The sequence below is a fragment of the Cetorhinus maximus genome, unplaced genomic scaffold, assembly GCF_964194155.1.
Source record: "Cetorhinus maximus unplaced genomic scaffold, sCetMax3.hap1.1 HAP1_SCAFFOLD_2424, whole genome shotgun sequence".
NCBI classification, from domain to species: Eukaryota; Metazoa; Chordata; class Chondrichthyes; order Lamniformes; family Cetorhinidae; genus Cetorhinus; species Cetorhinus maximus.
Window position 1 is genome coordinate 25,417 of NW_027598362.1, and position 12,792 is coordinate 38,208.

A 12,792-nucleotide genomic window follows, 5' to 3' on the forward strand; every position below is an offset into this window, starting at 1 on the left:
ACGTACCGCCCTCCCTCAGTTGATGAATCAGTGCTCCTTTCCATGTTGAACACCACTTGGAGGAAGCACTGAGGGTGGAAAGGGTGCAGAATGTCCTCTGGGTGGGGGACTTCAATGTCTAACACCAAGAGTGGCTCGGTAGCACAGCTACTGACCAAGCTGGCCGAGTCCTAAATGACATAACAGCTAGACCGGGTCTGCGGCAGGTGGTGAGGGAACCAACAAGAGGGGAAAACATACTTGACCTCATCCTCACCAACCTGCCTGCCGCAGATGCATCTGTCCATGACAGTATGGGCAGGAGTGACCACCACACAGTCGTTGCGGAGACAAAGTCCGGTCTTCACATTGGGGACACCCTCCATCGTGTTGTGTGGCACTACCACCGTGCTGAATGGGATAGATTTCGTAAACAGGACCATCAACTCAAGACTGGGCATCCATGAGGCGCTGTGGGCCATCAGCAGCAGCAGAATTGTACTCAAAGATAATCTGTAACCTCATGGCCCGGCATATCCCCCACTCTACCGTTACCATCAAGCCAGGGGATCAACCCTGGTTCAATGAAGAGTGCAGGAGGGCAGGCCAGGAGCAGCACCAGGCACACCTAAAAATGAGATGTCAACCTGGTGAAGCTATAAAACAGGACTACTTGCGTGCCAAACAGCATAAAGCAGCAAGTGACAGACAAAACTAAGCGACCCCCATAACCAACAGATCAGATTTAAGCTCTGCAGTCCTGCCACATCCAGTCGTGAATGGTGATGGACAATTAAACAACTCATTGGAGGAGGAGGCTCCACAAATATCCCCATCCTCAATGATGGAGGAGCCCACACAAAGATATAGATGAAGCATTTGCTACAATCTGCAACCAGAAGTGTTGAGTGGATGATCCATCTCAGCCTCCTCCGGAGGTCCCCAGCATCGCGGATGCCAGTATTCAACCAATTTGATTCACTCCACGTGATATCAAGAAACAGCTGAAGGCACTGGATACTGCAAAGGCTATGGGCCCTGACAATATTCCAGCAATAGTTCTGAAGACTTGTGCTCCAGAACTTGCCGCGCCCCTAGCCAAGCTGTTCCAGAACAATTACAATGCTGGCATCCACAGAGCTATGTGTAAAATTGCCCGGGTATGTCCTGTACACAAAAAGCAGGACAATTCCAACCCTGCCAACTACCGTCCCATCAGCCTACCCTCCATCATCAATAAAGTAATGGAAGGGATTATCAACAGTGCTATCAAGCAACACTTGCTTAGCAAGACCCTGCTCACTGACGCCCAGTTTGGGTTCTGCCAGGGCCACTCAGCTCCTGATTTCATTGCAGCCTTGGTCCAAACATGGACAAAAGATCTGACCTCCCTAGGTGAGGTGAGGATGTCTGTCTTTGATATCCAGGCCGCATTTGACAGAGTGTGGCATCAAGGAGCCTTGGCAAAAGTGGAGTCAATGGGACTCAGGGGGAAAACTCTCCTCTGGTTAGTCATAGCTAGCACAAAGGAAGATGGTTGTGGTTGTTGGAGGTCAGTCATCTCAGCTGTGGGACATCACTGCAGGAGTTCCTCAGGGTAGTGTCCTCGGCCCAACCACCTTCAGCTGCTTCATCAATGACCTTCCTTCCATCATAAGGTGAGAAGTGGGGATGTTCGCTGATGATTGCACATTGTTCAGCACCATTCGCGACTCCTCAGATACTGAAGCAGTCCATGTCCAAATGCAGCAAGACCTGGACAATATCCAGGCTTGGGCTGACAAGTGGCAAGTAATATTCGCGCCACACAAGTGCCAGGCAATGACCATCTCCAACAAGAGAGAATCCAACCATCGCCCCTTGACATTCAATGGCATTACTGAACTACCACTATCAACATCCTGATGGTTACCATTGACCAGAAACTGAACTGGACCAGCCATATAAATGCAATGGCTACAAGAGCAGGTCAGAGGCTAGGAATCCTGCAGAGAGTAACTCACCTCCTGATGCCACAAAGCCTATTCGCCATCTACAAGGCACAAGTCAGGAGTGTGATGGAATACTCTCCACTTGCCTGGATGAGTGCAGCTCCCACAACACTCGAGAAGCTCGACACCATCCAGGACAAAGCAGCCCCGCTTGATTGGCACCCCATCCACAAACATTCACTCCCTCCACCACCGACGCACAGTGGCAGCAGTGTGTGTACCATCTACAAGATGCACTGCAGCAACTCGCCAAGGCTCCTTCGACAGCATCTTCCAAACCCACGGCCGCTACTACCTAGAAGGACAAGGGCATCAAAGAAATGGGAACACCACCACCTGGAAGTTCCCCCTCTGAGCCACTCACCGTCCTGACCTGGAAATGTATCGGCCGTTCCTTCACTGTCACTGGAACTCCCTCCCACCCCTAACTGTGGGTGTACCTACACCACATGGACTGCAGCGGTTTAAGAAATCAGCTGGCGAACACCTTCTCAAGGGGCAATTAGGGATAGGCAATAAATACTGGTCTATCGAGCAGCGCCCACATCCTATGAACGAATGAAAAAAAAATCATTAAATACTGCCCTCTTTACCTGGCTACTGTTTTGCATTTACCTGGGAGAGGGAAGAATTGTGGTAATGTGAAATGTATGTTAAAGCCTCCAATTATACCTGACATTCACTTCCCTGGCATTCAGTGCAGCGGAATAGCAGTCCTGGCGCACAGAAGTCGGAGAATGTGAATTGATGTTAGTTTACACATGGTCGATTGTGTCAATGAGCAATTATGCCTATTATGCATTTTCCCTGAATTTCGGTTGCATTGCTTTTGGGTTAAATGAAAAGCTGGCGAAATTCATATCAGGCGTTTCCTGCTGGGAATCAAAACCAAAATGGACCTCAGGTCTTCCCTTTACATTTTATGACTGGCTTCCCCTCACCTCCACGCCTCTCTCCCCCCCACCCCCCCAACCCCGCAAGCCTCTCTCCAGGCAGTTGAAGCCCTTCTCCTCCTCCTTTATCCAGTACCGTTAAGGAGAGTGAGCAAGGCCACTGGAAACCGACCTGTTCGGGCTCATCGCTCTCCTCCCACTCAACCCAGTGCCCCAGCGATCCCCTATTTGTACTCCTGTCGTGAAACAAAAATTGAACAAAAACGATGTGTAAGACGGCGGGTGGTGGGGGGCGGTGGGGGTGGTGAGACGGTGGGTGGGGGGACCACGGGGGTCGAGGCAGAGGCAGCCCCCAGTTGGACATTGCGCCAGTTGTTTGCACCCATGACCCCAGGGTATTAACCCGGGCCTCCGGATTGTGGGTCCGACGACAACGCTGCAGTGCTGCCTTCTCCCCGTTCCCAATTCAATTGGGAAATGTGGAAGGAAACAGAGAACCTGCACAGCTGCAGCGAAAGTGGTCACACCTCAGCCACGTGCCTCGGCCCGTTGAAAGATAGGGAGGGCCTGAACAACCTCGTTCTCTGGCGTCTCATTCCCACGGTGACCTGATTTTCGCCGCCTCCTTGTTTCATCCAATCTCCCTCCCCCACCCCCCTCCCCGTCTCGTTTCTCGCCTTCAGACCAGCCGACCAAGCCGCACATCCAGCTGTTCCGCACATCTGGCAAGTATTCCATCGGCGAGTACGTGAGCATCAGGTGCACCGCCTCCTCCATCTTCAGCGGGGCCATCTTCCTGCTGCTCAAGGTCGACGGGGAGAGCCCCGTGGCCTACCAGGCCGTGCCAACGGCAGGATTCTCGATGACCTTCTCCATCGCCAACCTCACCTACGCCGACAACGGGTATTACCTCTGCCTCTACCAGCTCAAGAGGTCGGGAAAACTGTACAACTCCTCGGAGAGTGAGCGTGTCAAAGTGACCGTGACAGGTAAGGCTGGTCAACCCTTTCAGGGCTCAGATGACGGGCTGGCAGAAGAGTTTCGGCTCCTCCCCCTGAAGGGAAATAAGAACACGTAGAGAAAGGGGGGAGTGGCAGGTGGAGCAAAAGAGAAGGCCGGGGATAGGTTAGAGGCCCAGGGTAGATTGAATGTTAAAGCTGGCACCGAGCACGGGGCAAAGAAAGCGGTAATGAGAGCGTGAAAGGCTAAAGCTTTTGGTCCGGAGTGGATGTTAATAGCAGAATAACGGTCAGCCCTGTCTGAAAGCGAAATAGCAGAATGTGTAAAGAGCTGAATGAAGGTCAGCACTGGTCCAGTGTAGGTGTTAATAGCAGAATAAAGGTCAGCACTGTCTGAAAGCGAAATAGCAGAATGTGTAAAAAGCTGATGAAGGACAGAGCTGGTCCAGAGTAGGTGTTAATAGCAGAATGAAGGTCAGCACTGCGTGAAAGCGAAATAGCAGAATGTGTAAAGAGCTGAATGAAGGCCAGAGCTGGTCCAGAGTAGGTGTTAATAGCAGATTGAAGGTCAGCACTGTCTGAAATGAAAAAAAAAATGCTTGAGAACAAGATACGGACTGACACTTTTGAGAAAAAATATCACTTTGTTCAGTGTTTATCTTTGCAATGATACAATTCAGAAAAATAAACACATTATAAAGAGGACAAAGAAAACATCTTTAGTGGGTGCAAGAGGGACACGGGAGATCTCGATCTCTGCCCTGCCATTTGGAAATGGCCCCTGTAAAAGTTGGTTCCGAGGGTTAATTCGAAACCCTCATCAGACATTAGTTGCAACCGTGGAGTTTGCGTTTACTGCGGCTGTCAAGGAGCATGCACTGCACCACGCAGGCCAAGCCTGGGGGCAGGAACTCGGAGTGAGTGACGGTACCGAAGTGAGAATGTCACTGAATTGGAAACCTGGGGCCCTGGGATCGAATCCCATCACAGTTGGTGGGTGGTGGAATCTGAATTCGATCAAAATCACTGGCACCTACCTGGCCGAGTGGGAAAGTTGCCCTGTGTACCAAAAGCAGGGTAAATCCAACCTAGCCAATTACCACACCATTGGTCTACCCTCGATTATCAGTGAAGCAATGGAAGGGGCTATCAAGCGGCACTTGCTTAGCAATAACCTGCTCACTGATGCCCAGTTTGGGTTCTGCCAGGGCCGCTCAGCTCCTGACCTCGTTACAGCCTTGGTTCAAGCATAGGAGCTGAACTCCTGAGGTGAGGTGAGGGTGACCGCCCTTGACATCAAGGCAGCATTTGACCAAGTGTGGCATCAAGGAGCCCTAGCAAAACTGGAGTCAATAGGAATCACGGGCAAAACTCTCCGCTGGTTGGAGTCATAGCAAGCACAAAGGAAGATGGTTGTGGTGGTTGGAGGTCTGTTATCTCAGCTGCAGGAGTCCCTAAGGGCAGTGTCCTAGGCCCAACCACCTTCAGCTGCTCCATCAATGACCTTCCTTCCATCGTAAGGTCAGAAGTGGGGAATGTTCGCTGATGGTTGCACAATGTTCAGCACCATTCGCGACTCCTCAGATACTGAAGCAGCCCATGTCCAAATGCAGCAAGACCTGAACAGTATCCAGGCTTGGGCTGACAAGGCAAGTGACATTTGTGACACACAGTGACCATCTCCAACAAGAGAGAACCCAACCATCGCCCCTTGATGTTCAATGGCACCCCCCATTATCAACATCCTTGGAGTTCCCACTGACCAGAAACTGAACTGGGATCAGCCAAAAAAATACTGCGACTACAAGAGCAGGTCAGATGTTAGGAACCCTGTGGTGAGTAACTCACCCCCTGACTCCCCAAAGCCTGTCCACCATCTACAAGGCACAAGTCAGGAGGGTGATGGAATACTCCCCACTTGCCTGGATGAGTTCAGCTCCCACAACACTCAAGAAGCTGGACATTGTCCTGGAAAAATCACCCTGCTTTATTGGCCACACATTCACAGTAGCAGCAGTGTGTACACCATCTACAAGTTGCACTGCAGCAACTCACCAAGGCTCCTTAGGCAGCACCTTCCAAACCCACAATCACTACCACCTATAAAGACAAGAACAGAAGATAGATGTGAACACCTACACCTGGAAATTCCACACCAATTCACTCAACATCCTGACTTGGAAATATATTGGCCGTTCCTTCACTGTCACTGGTCAAAATCCTAGAACTCTCTCCCTAACAGCACTGTGGGTGTACCTACACCACACGGACAAAATCCTGGAACTCCCTCCCTAACAGCACTGTGGGTGTACCTACACCACAGGGACAAAATCCTGGAACTCCCTCCCTAACAGCACTGTGGGTGTACCTACACCACAGGGACAAAATCCTGGAACTCCCTCCCTAACAGCGCTGTGGGTGTACCTACACCACAGGGGACAAAATCCTGGAACTCCCTCCCTAACAGCACTGTGGGTGTACCTACACCACAGGGACAAAATCCTGGAACTCCCTCCCTAACAGCGCTGTGGGTATGCCTACACCACACGGACAAAATCCTGGAACTCCCTCCCTAACAGCACTGTGGGTGTACCTACACCACAGGGACAAAATCCTGGAACTCCCTCCCTAACAGCACTGTGGGTGTACCTACACCACAGGGACAAAATCCTGGAACTCCCTCCCTAACAGCACTGTGGGTATACCTGCACCACATGGACAAAATCCTGGAACTCCCTCTCTAACAGCACTGTGGGTGTACCTACACCACAGGGACAAAATCCTGGAACTCCCTAACAGCACTGTGGGTGTACCTACACCACAGGGACAAAATCCTGGAACTCCCTCCCTAACAGCACTGTGGGTGTACCTACACCACAGGGACAAAATCCTGGAACTCCCTCCCTAACAGCACTGTGGGTGTACCTACACCACAGGGACTGCAGTGGTTCAAGAAGGCAGCTCACCCACCACCTTCTTAAGGGCATCGAGCGATGGGCAATGAATACTGGCCCAGCCAGAGAAACCCACATCTCGTGAATAAATTTTTAAAAATCAGGAACTTCATGTCTTATTAATGACCGGTGGGGGGGAAATCCATCTAGTTCACCAATCCTCTTTAGGGAAATAAATCTTCTGTTCTTTATGTGGTCTAACCTACCTATGACTCCAGACACTCAGCAATATGGTTGGCTCTACACTCCCTGGAACCTGCACCATGTGGATTGTGCGGGTGTACCCACACTACGCGGACTGCAGCGGTTCTAGAAGACAGTTGGCCACCAGCCTCTCCAGGGTCAATTAGAGATGGGCAGTTAATGCTGCACCTTGCCAGCAACGCCCACATCCCACAATTGAATGATACAAGGACCAGCTGTTGGTACACTGCTGCCACTCTCTGCCACCTCCGCAGCATCCACCTTGTTAATTTGACTTGAGGCTAGCAGATTGCCCGCATCAAGTTTCTGACAGTGCGCGTTCATCAAATAATGAGTCTTGCATGACAATTTTGACTGTTCCTCATTGACGATTGTCTCCGCTGAGCATTATGGTAAGTAAAAAGTCAGCTTGGGCAGAATTGCATTGGCAGGCAATTAAACGCATTGCCTCACTGTCCAGTCCCACGTACTGTGTGGGAATGCACTTTGGGAAAGGAAGGACTGGCAAACTGGAGCTCATTTCTCCTTGGTGAAAGAAATAAAGGATGGTTGACCGAGCTGAGGTCTTTAAAACTACGAAAGGCTTTAATAGGGTGGGCGCTCTTCATTAACTGGACCGTTAATGTAAGATAGCTACCGAAAATCCAACCGGGAAGTCGGGATGAACTTCCTTTACCCAAATGATGGTGAGAATACTGAGCTTTGTTGCCTGAGGGAGAGTTCGAGGTGAATCCTACAGATGCATTTGAGGGGAAGCTAAACAAACAGACAAAGGCACTGGGCACACGTTTGCAGTAGACAGGGAGTGAGGCCTGGTGATGGGGGATTTAGGTGGGGAGGCCCGAATGGAGCATAAACACTTGGGCACGATCGAGGCTTGGGTGGGTACCACAGGGGCTTGGCACCTTTGTTGGCACCTTTAGTCGTACTTAAATTTCATTTTTGTTAGTCTTCTTTCAGAGTTTCTCTTTGTTTTCGCAGTTTCCCTTTAAGGGGCTGCCATTTAATTTGCCCCCTTGTTTTATTAATTGAGTTTAATTGTTTTTTTACCCCCGAAAATAGTATAAACACTAGCATGCGCTGCTTTGGTGTTGCATGTATAAAGTTATGAGGGGGCGTATTTAGGGTAGACAGGGACTTTTCCCCTTGATAGAGGGATCAATAATCAGGGGGCATAGATTTAAGGTAAGGGGCAGGAGGTTTAGAGGGGATGTGAGGAAGAATTTTTTTCACCCAGAGGGTGGTGGGAATCTGGAACTCACTGCCTGTAAGGGTGGTAGAGGCAGAAACCCTCATAACATTTAAGAAGTATTTGATTGTGTACTTGTGATGCCTTGGCATATAAGGCTATGGGCCTAGTGCTGGCAAATGGGATTAGAATAGACCATAAGACATAGGAGCTGAAATTAGGCCATTCGGCCCATCGAGTCTGCTCCGCCATTCAATCATGGCTGATAATTTTCTCAACCCCATTTTCCCGCCTTCTCCCCATAACCTTTGATCCCCTTACCAATCAAGAACCTATCTATCTCGCTCTTGAATACACTCAATGACCTGGCCTCCACAGCCTTCTGTGGCAATGAATTCCATAGATTCACCACTCTCTGGCTAAAGAAGTTTCTCCTCATCTCTGTTCTAAAAGGTCTTCCCTTTACTCTGAGGCTGTGCCCTCGGGTCCTAGTCTCTCCTACTAATGGAAACATCTTCCCCACGTCCACTCTATCCAGGCCTTTCATTATTCTGTAAGTTTCAATCAGATCCCCCTCCCTCAACCTTCTAAACTCCATCGAGTATAGACCCAGAGTCCTCAAATGTTCCTCATAGTTAAGCCTTTCATTCCTGGGTTCGTTCTCGTGAACCTCCTCTGGACCCTCTCCAGGTGCCAGCACTAGTTAGGTACTTGTTTGACCGGCGCAGACTAGATGGGCCCAAGGGCCTTTTTCTGTGACTCTATCACTCTATGCCAAATGTGGTGTTATATGGAATCCTCTGCAATCCACAGAGTTGGCTGTTAGGCTAAGGGTGCCAACGCTGGGGTTCCTCCCCACCCAGTCCCCCCCCGCAATCACCCTACTTCTTCCACATTTCGTGCTGTTTGCCCTCACCCTCGCTTGCAAACCCCTCCGTGGTCTCACCTCCCCCCCATCCCCAATTCTGAAGTCTCCTCCAACCCCACAACCCTTTGATCTGCCCTGCTGTCACCCAGTTCCACCCTCCTCGAGCATCAGCGACAATCATTAGGAAGGCAAATGGGATGCTGGTTCCTTACTGAAAGGGCGGTGGTGGAGAGTGGGGTAGAAATGTAGGGAAGGGCTTGCTACAACGATACAGGGCATTCGTGAGTCTGCGTATCATTAATATCTCCTCACTGAAGGAAGGGTATACTTGTAGCGGAGGCAGTTGAGGTGCATTGTTGGCCTACTGTTAATGCACTAGGCTAATGCAGGTTCAAATCCCTCCCGGAACTCCTCCTGCCTTTTTTACCCGTGTCGGAGGCTACTTAACCCGACACGTCTGTGGACGATGCCAGCTCCCAATGTGGCCCCCTCCTCTGCATTGCCGGGGGAGACTAAACGCAGACTGGGTGCCTGCTTTGCGGAACACCTTCGGTCTGTCCGCAAGCATGACCCAAACCTCCCTGTCGCTTGCCATTTTAACACTCCCACCCTGCTCTCATGCCCACATGTCCGTCCTTGGCCTGCTGCAATGTTCCAGTGAAGCTCAACGCAAACTGGAGGAACAGCACCTCATCTTCCCACTAAAACGAGTGGGGCCTGAGCGACCACGCCGAACACACAGTGCTTGATATTTAGTGCAGTCAGCGCTATCTAATTCTATGTCAGACAGATGTTCTACCCAGTGAGTTCCTGTTGTGACTTGCCAAGATGATCCCGCTTTCGGTCTAACGATGTTGACACGAACGTATGAATTAGGAGCGGGAGTAGACCACTCGGCCCCTCCAACCTGCTCGCCCATCCAATAAGACCATGCCTGATTTAATTGTAACCTCAACCCCACATTCCTGCCTCTCCCTGATTATCCCTTCACCCCTCCTTGTTTACCAAGAATCGATCTTGCCTTAAAAATATTCAAAAACTCTACTTCCAACGGCCTTTTGAGGAAGAGGGTGCCAAAGACTCATGAACCCCAGAGAGAAGAAAACATCACAAGTTGCAATGCACTTAATATGACTGGACTGGTAAAGTTCAGCTTCGTAAATGTGCAACGGATGTAAGAAATATCAAATGGAGTTTTGAGGCAGAGTCTTTGAATGTTTTTAAGGCCGAGGTAGATCGATTCTTGATTAACAAGGGGGGTGTGAAAGGTTATCGGAGGGGGGGGGAGGCCGGAATGTGGGGTCGAGGTTACAATCAGATCAGGCATGATCTAATTGAATGGGGGAGCAGACTCGAGGGGCCGAATGGCCTACCCCTGCTCCTCATTCGTATATTTGTATGCTGTTCAGTTTTGGCGTCTAAGTTCCGAAGAAGAGTCATATTGGACTCGAAACGTTAAGTCTTTTTCTCCCTTCACAGATGCTCCCAGACCTGCTGAGTTTTTACGACACTTTCTGTTATTTTTTATCTAGAACTCCGAACGTGGTTTTATGTTACAAAGTAAGAGGTGACGCCTGAGCCTTTGGCCAGAGTTGTCCTCACTGGAGTTTAGAAGAATAAGAGGCGTCTTGATGGATGCATATAGGACCCTCAGGGGATTTGACAGGGTGGATGTGGAGAGGATGTTTCCTCTTGTGGGAGAATCTAAACCTAGACATAGAATCTAGACCTTAGGTCACCACATTATAGGAAGGATGTGATGGCACTGGAGGGGGTGCAGAGGAGATTCACCAGGATGTTGCCTGGGATGAAACATTTGAGTGTTGAAGAGAGGTTGGATAGACTTGGGTTGTTTTCGTTAAGAGCAGAGAAGACTGAGGGGCGACCTGATCGAGGTGTACAAGATCATGAGGGGCATGGGCAGGTTGGATAGGGAGCAGCTGTTCCCCTTACTCGAAAGGTCAGTCACAGGTGGACATAAGGTCAAGGTGAAGGGCAGGAGGTTTAGGGGGTGGGGTGTGAGGAAAAACTTTTTTTACCCAGAGGGTGGTGAGGGTCTGGAATGCGCTGCCTGGGAGGGTGGTGGAGGCGGGTTAGCCTCACATCCTTTAAAAAGTACCTGGATGAGCACTTGGCACGTCATGACATTCAAGGTGATGGGGCCAAGTGCTGGTCAATGGGATTAGGTAGGTAGGTCAGGGCGTTTCTCACAGTGTCGGTGCAGACTCGATGGGCCGAAGGGCCTCTTCTGCACTGTGTGTGTGATTCTGTGATAGACGTCACTGTTTGTAAATATGGGTTCGTCCATTTAAATGGAGACGAGGAGAATTTCCTTCTCTCAAAGGTTGGTGAGCCTTTGGAACTCTCTTCCCCAAAAGGCATTGGGAATAGGGTCTTTAAATATGTTTAAGGCCGAGCGTGATAGATTCTGGTTAAGCAAGGGGGGGGTGGGTGAAAGGTTATTGGGGGGGTCAGCCGGAATGTGGGGCTGAGGTTACAATCAAATTGGCCGTCAGCTTATTGAATGGCGGGGCAGGCTCGAAGGGCCGAGTGGCCTCCTCCTGTTCCTGCTTCATATGTTCGGACAGCGTGGGATTGAAACAGGTAACCTTTGCTCTGTATATTTCTGAATGGGGAGGAAACTCATCCTGGCTAAGAATGGAGAACAGGCCGTGTTGCATTCGTTGCTTGGTCCAATCCCCCGCCCGGTCGCCGTCCAATCAACATGCCCGTGGAGCTGAAATCGAGCGGGATTTAGAATAGGCGATGTAAAGGTGACCCGGGGCGAATTTCTAGATCCAATGATGCCCCCCTCCACCCAACCCCGGCCAAAACGGTTTGACCCGGGCCTCTGGAGCAAAGCGATTCACCCGTGCTCACTCTCTCTTTCTTTCCCCCGCCTCAGATGTCCTGTTGCGGCCCTCGATTTCGGTGTTGCGGACGTCCGGCATGTTCGTCCAAGGCGAGGCCGTCAACTTCCGCTGCTCGTCGGCCAGCGTCTTCGCGGTGATCACCTTCTACCTCTACAAAGTGGGCGAGTCGGGACCGGTGGCCTCGGTGGGGCCGACGTCAGCCTCCAGCGCCATCCTGACCATCCACAACATCAGCATGCACCAGGAAGGCTACTTCACTTGCATGTTCAAAGTGCTGATCAACCACAAGATGCACTCATCCACTCACAGTGACCGGGTCCAGGTCGCCATCACAAGTGAGTCGCCGATTTTCACCCCCCCCTCCACTTTCTGGTTTCGAGGTCGCTCCACATGAGTGACTGAGGCGAAGAGGCAGAGGGCAACGTATCTAAAAGTAAAAATAAAAAACTGCGGATGCTGGAAATCCAAAACAGAAACAGAAACACCTGGAAAAACTCAGCAGGTCTGGCAGCATCGGCGGAGAGGGGAGCACAGTTGACGTTTCGAGTCCTCGTGACCCTTCAACAGAACTAAGTAAAATTAGGAAAGGGGTGAAATATAAAAGCTGGTTTAAGGTGGGGGGTTTGTTGGGACAAATAGCCAGTGATAGGTGGAGATAACCAAAATCTGTCACAGATAAAAGCGCAAAGAGGTGTTGAAGGTGGTGATATTATCTAAAGGAATGTGCTAATTAAGAGTAGAAGACAGGGCAGATAAGGTGCAGATGGCTCTAGTGGGGGGTGGGGAATACTAAAAGGTAGAAATAAACAATGGTGGAAATACATTTAAAAATAATGGAAATAGGTGGGAAAAGAAAAAATCTGTATAAATTATTGGGCTGAA